We start from the raw sequence: 6,613 nt of genomic DNA, 5'->3' as shown, positions 1-6,613 counted from the left end.
ACCCAGGTGCCCCCTTGCCAGATAATTCTAACATCTGGATCATTTCTGTGTTGGTGTCCTTATTTGTTTTGACATCTGCCTGGTTCTTGGTATGACAAGTGGTCTATGACTGAAACCTGGACATTTTGGTATTGTGAGACTTCGGATCTTATTTAAATTTTGTATTTTAGCAGACAACACTCAAACCTCTGACGCCACTCCAGTGGGTGAAGAGGAGTGCCACCTTGTTATTGTCAGATTGTGCGGGTGTAAGTCCAGGACTTTTACTCTTGCTCCTTTGATGGTGGGGGGGACAAAAAGGGGGAGCCGTTGTTACTTCTAGGTGGGGTGGGCTTTCAGGCCGTCCACTAGGCTTGAAAGTGGTGGAGCATCTTGTTACTGCTCTCCACATGGCTTCCACTGACACTGAGGAGGGGGTGGCCTTTTTACTGCTGAGCTGTGGTGGAAGTCCTCATTCTCCACCTGGCCACCTCTGACACCACCCCAGTGGGGAGGGGTAGAAGTCCGAGCTCCCCATGTGCTCTTCACTGACCCCGCAGGAGGTTGGCGTAGGGGGTGAGCTGGGACACATCATTATAGCCTGGCAAGTGTGGGAGTCTAGGCTTTCTAATTGCCCTTTGCTGATGAGATGGTAGAGTTGAATGGCTACTGTGTTAAAGTTTTTGTCTTTTTTTTTGTTTAAGATTTTATTTATTTGTCAGAGAGGGAGAGCAGAAGCAGGGGGAGCGGCAGTCAGAGAGAGAAGCAGGCTCCCCACTGAGCAGGGAGCCCAACGTGGGACTTGATCCCAAGACTCTAGGATCATGACCTGAGCCAAAGGTAGACGCTTAATGGACTGAGCCACCCAGGCGTCCCAAGTTTCTGTCTTGCTAGGCTGTTCCTCTCCTAGGGAAAGCAGGTTTTTCTTGAGGTGTTAGTTTTGTCTGTGCCCATTGGCATTTCCAGGTTGCTGGCTTCTCTGGTATCCAGTTTGGGATATAGAAAGCAAAAAGAAAACCCAGGGAACTAACCAGCGGGGTGTTGTTCTTGGGTCCCTAGATCCCTAGCCAGCTGGTCTACCAGTCTGTCTCTCTCCACCTTTCAGAGATATAGATATATTCCCAAGGTTTTTAGTTATGCTAAATGCGAAGAATAGGGGAAAGTGTGTCTCTTCCATCTTCCTGAAACCAAGTCTAATATTTTTCATTTAAAATATGATACATAATATGATTCTATTTTTCTAAAATTATTTCTTTCTGTCTATATATCCACCTAGAAAAATGCTCATCTTGCCAAAGATGATCACTTCTGGGTGGTAGAATTTCAAGTGAAAAAATTTTTTTTGTAGTTTAAATTTTTAATATTGAGATATATTGTTTTTCAAAAAGAATAGAGACATTCTAAAAAGAAGCCAGTGTGTGCTTTGGGGGAAGCTTGGGAGATATTAATATCCCCCAACGAAATGTCTACATCCTAGAAAACCCAGCAAATTTCCTTTCTGAGTGATTGTAATCAGTTTAAAAGAATTCTTTTCCTGTTGTCTGCTAGTGTGGTTTACCTCTCATCATCATTTGGCAATTTGAATGTCCAAGAGGGACAATTTATTGGTTTAAAAAACAATTCTTGGCTTCAAATTCATTTGAGGACTAGGGGTGTATGTACCCTGTTAATATTCAAAATATAAATGAGGGGCACCTGGGTGGCTCAGTCGTTAAGCATCTGCCTTCGGCTCAGGTCATGATCCCAGAGTCCTGGGATCGAACCTCGCATCGGGCTCCCTGCTCGACAGGGAACCTGCTTCTCCCTCTCCCACTCCCCCTGCCTATGTTCCCTCTCTCGCTGCTCTCTCTCTGTCAAATAAATAAATAAAATCTTTAAAAGTATATATAAATGGAATTTTAGGCAAATGAGAAAAGGCTACATGGGCATAAAAAACAAATCCTTCCATTGTGAATGCCACGGAGCTGTTCACTTTAGAGTGAACAGTTTTGACTCAGGTAGAGTAAGCAAGTTATATTACGTGAATGGCATTTCAATTTGAAAAAAATTATGAGATTCTTTTGAATAACAAACTATGAGTTTTCAAAAAGAAAAAGATATTCTTTATGAAACAATCCACCAAAGGGTTTCCTCTGCTCATCTTGTTAAAATGTTCTAACATACACGTACACATTTATTTACAGTAAATTTTAGACAATCTAGTATAAAACATGTTTGCCTATAAGTGCATCTTTCCCCTCATGCAAAAGAATATTTTCACTTGTAAGAAATATTCTTTGAGAACTCACTGGCCCTTAGAGACGGGTCTCTAATTTCTTAAAAAATTCAGAACTCTGGAGTGGAAGTCCTGCTATCTGGCGCTCTTGAATTCCAAGGAAACTGATCACTACATATGGCTCTAATAAAGTTTTGCCATAAACATCTGTGGGAAATCTGAGGGTAATCTTGTAGAGGGATATTAAATTTGCAGGGTCTGTTGGCTGTTTCCCCCTGAAGTGTTAGGTCCCCGTCTGGTAAATGAGGTGAATCTTTGACACTTTTTTCCTAAGGCGTCTGGAGAGCTGTAAGGATTGGTAAGAGGGCTGGCTGCCTTTCACTTTTCAAGCCCTAGTTTGAATCTAACCCGGGTTAACCTTGTGACCCTGAATTGTTTGTGTGAAACGAGGTGGTGATCTCAGTCTTGCCTTGAGGAAACCCCTTTCGCATAGAAATTGGCACTAATTGGTCTCCCTGTTGACAGGCTCAGCTGAGAGGCCATGATTGAGTAGTCAGTGAGAACACCAACGAAATGACCCCGCCTCAGTTCAGCGTGTTGGCTGGAGAACGCAGAGGGCCGCTACCCGTTCTGCCCCCTTCCAGCAGCATCCGACATGGAAAGCGACGGGGTTGGCCCAAGGAGGCCCAAAGGCCTACCGACTGTGCATTAAGAATACTTTCCGTATGTCTGGCCCTGTTCTGCAAAGTGGCCTCGGCGCAGATAGGGCTCTAGGCCGGGATTTGGCAAACTTTTTCTGTAAAGGGCTGGAGAGGAAATAGTTTCAGCTTCGCAGGCCATACAGACTTTGTGACAAGCAGTCAACTCGCCTGACAAAAGCAGCCACACCTTACCGGTACATGACGGAGTGTGCCGATCTTCCGACATAACTAGATGGACATGGAAAATTGAGTTTTATGTAATTTTCACATGTCAAGAAATAGTCTTGGGGCACCTGGGTGGCTCAGTCGTTAAGCGTCTGCCTTCGGCTCAGGTCATGGTCCCAGGGTCCTGGGATCGAGCCCCGCACTGGGCTCCCTGCTCCACGGGAAGCCTGCTTCTCCCTCTCCCACTCCCCCTGTCTGTGTTCCCTCTCTCGCTGTGTCTCTCTCTGTCAAATAAATAAATAAAATCTTTAAAAAAAAAAAAGATATGTGTACTCTGGGGGTGCCTGGGTGGCTCAGTCAGTTAAGTGTCTGACTCTTGGTGACTCTCGGTTTCGGCTCAGGTTGTGATCTCAGGGTCCTGGGATGGAGCCCTGTGACGGGCTCTGCTCTTGGCAAAGAGTCTGCTTGAGATTCTCTCTCTCCCTCTGCCCCTCCCCCCCAAACAAATAAATAAAAATCTATAAAAGGTAACACATATATCTTAATATTCTCAGTGTGATTCTTTGTCCTAGTAAGAGGAACAATGTCACAATCCTGAAAGCGAGACCGAGATGTGTAGCCTCTTATCTCTGTTTGAAGGCTCACTCCCCTTCTTTGTTTTTCCAGTGCTATTCTTTTTCTTTCCTGGGTTGTGTTTTTTTTTTTTTTCTTTTTTTGGTGAACAGGGAAAATATGATCCCAGAGTTTGTTGGAAAACTGAATTTTTTTTCCTTCAAAGATGTTATTTTAAAATATAAATGTTTTGGGGTCTTATTGGCCAGTATATTTTATAAGTACTCTGCTACCCAGATGTACCTTATTGTAGGAGGTGATGACTGAGGGTTAGTAATCATTTTTTTTAATTTAGTAATCATTTTTACTGAATATCAGAAAAGAAAATCACCAAACAACTTACCCAACACACTAGTGTTTCTTTCTAAAAGGTGGAGGTATTTTAAGAGCATATTCATTTCTTCATAAATCACCCTCGTGTATCCCTTTGTTTTTCCTTTTGTTCTTTGTATCAGATACCCAGTCAGTGTTCAAATTTCTCATAAATTGTTTCACATTTGGTTTGTTCCAATTAGGATCCAAATAAGGTCCGCACTGACCATTCCATTAGTTGACATCTCATTCTTTTTACTTTATGCTCTTCTCTTTTGCTTTGTCTCATCATAAATTTGTTATGAAGCCTCTGATGTTTTGAAAAACACTAGATGGCACGCTATCTGAGTGAACGGAAATGTTTCCTCTATCTTCGTGTCCTCCTCTTTATTACCCAAAGCGGCACCTGGAATTTAGCAGGCTCAAGAAGTACTTTTTGTTGTTGTGTTACAGGTCCTTCTACAAAGCCTCCTGTTTTATTTGGATCCTCCGGAGAACGCTGAATGAACTGCATCTGTGCTGTCCTAGACCAGTGTTGGTTGGCACCAACTTGAACGTCCAGTTCTCCCTTATCACACTGTGTTCTTTACCATCTTGTTGAGAGAACCGTTTTCTGGCTTTTGAGCCATGCTGTGGGGGGCACTCTAGAGGGGAGACATGAATACCAGGTCATCCTGGATTCCCGTTCAGAGGCTTAAACAAGGTGGGGCGCCTCGGTGGCTCAGTCGGTTGAGCGTCTGACTCTTGGTCTTGGCTCATGTCATGATCTCAGGGTTGCAGGATGAAGCCCTGAGGCGGGCTCTGGAATCTGCTTGAGATTCTCCCTTTCCCTTTGCCCTTCCCCTCTCTCAAATTAATAAATAAATCTCAAAAAGAAAAAAAAAAAAGAGGCTTAAACAACTGGTAACAGGTAGATTGTGAATAGGGACAAAGCAACAGTTTGTTTCCCAATCCAAGATCCTTTCATCGCGTGAGGGAGATGACTTAGCATCTTTATTCCCCTCCGTGCCCAAGAAAGCAGAGAAAACAGACTCCTGGCTACGGGGCAGGGGCCTCACTGGAAACAGAGTTCCTTTGAGATTTGGGCATTTGGAGTGGGGCCAACTCATTTTTGGTGGGATTTGCATGTAAATAGTGGGATATGAGGCCCAGCTTTACACCCTGTGCAGTAATCAAACTGAAGAGAAGTGTTTTCTCCTTTAAAATCCTGAAACTGGGTTTGGCATCTTGCCTTAGGCCTGCATACTTTATTCCCCTTTTTTTTAGGTGTAGGAAAGAGTTAATCTGATTTTCCAGGTTTCAAATAATAAGAATCTTGCTGACTTGCTCCGGTTCCAGGGCACTTCGTTGTACGTCTTTTTGACAGGCTGGTGTTGTGGCTTTCTTTCTGGGAGTAATTTTTTCCAGTTCTGAGACCTGCCCTCTGACCCCAAGTTTAATGGGGAAGTGAAATGATGGAGTCTCTTCATTTTGGTTAGAAAGCTTATTGGGCCTGAAGGCCCCAGTGCAGGGGAGCCTGCTGCCTTAACTTCTTTTAAATCAAAAATTATTAGAGCCTTCTTCTTCTCTTCTTCTTCTTCTTCTTGTAAATTTTTGGCAAGTATAGAAAAGCTCAAAGAAAGAAATAAAAATTGCTTGTAATTCCACCATCTAGAAATAATTTTTTTTCTTTCTTTTTTTTTAAAGACTGTATTTATTTATTTGACAGAGAGAGACACAGTGAGAGAGGGAACACAAGCAGAGGGAGTGGGAGAGGGAGAAGCTTTCTTTTTTTTTTTTTTCCAGTACAGGAATAAAAGATGCCGTAGAAGTGGAAATGGTCATAATAAAGAGAAGCCAGATAGAAAACGATTTCTAACTCAGCCTTAAGTGTCAAGGCTTGATTTTCTGAGTTAAGGGGGAGGAACTTCAGAGTGCAGGAAGTTTGTAGACTCTTCTTGACCAAACTTTGGCCAGGCTCTTCTAAGCCCTTTCTTTTTCTTCTTTTTCTTTCTTTCTTCTTTCTTCTTTTCTTTTTCTTTCTTTCTCTTTCCTTTTCTTTCTTTCTTTCTTTCTTTCTTTCTTTCTTTCTTTCTTTCTTTCTTTCTTTCTTCTCTCTTCCTTCCTTCCTTCTTCTTTCCTTCCTTCATTTCTTCCCTCCTTCCTTCCTTCCTTCCTCTCTCCCTCCCTCTCTCTCACTTTTTCTTTTCTTTTCTTTTTAGTACGCTCTATGTCCAGTGTGGAGCCCAGTGTGGGGCTCAAACTCATGACCCTGAGATGAAGACCTGAGCTGAGATCAAGAGTCAGATGCTTGGGGCACTGGGGTAGCTCAATCGGTTAAGCATCTGTCTTCGGCTCAGGCCATGATCTTAAAAAAAATCTTAAAAAAAAAAAAGAGTCGGATGCTTAACCAACTGAGCCACTCAGGGGCCCCTAGGCCTTCTTTCTGAGTAGGCCTCAAACTTGGGCCCCTTCCGTCTTTTGCCTGTCCCCAGCCCAGCCATAACAAGAATCCTGCTAAGGTCAGTTTAATATGAATCCCCCACATTTGATATTTGATCAAGTTCTTCACCCCCCCACCTTTGATGTGTAAATTCTTGACCTGACTTTAGCAGGAGTCCTGTGAGGTCATTTTATTTATTTATTTTTT

Source organism: Leptonychotes weddellii, chromosome 6 (genome assembly GCF_054177405.1).
Source record: "Leptonychotes weddellii isolate Sample4059 chromosome 6, ASM5417740v2, whole genome shotgun sequence".
NCBI lineage: Eukaryota > Metazoa > Chordata > Mammalia > Carnivora > Phocidae > Leptonychotes > Leptonychotes weddellii.
Note: the sequence above shows the minus strand (reverse complement) of the source record.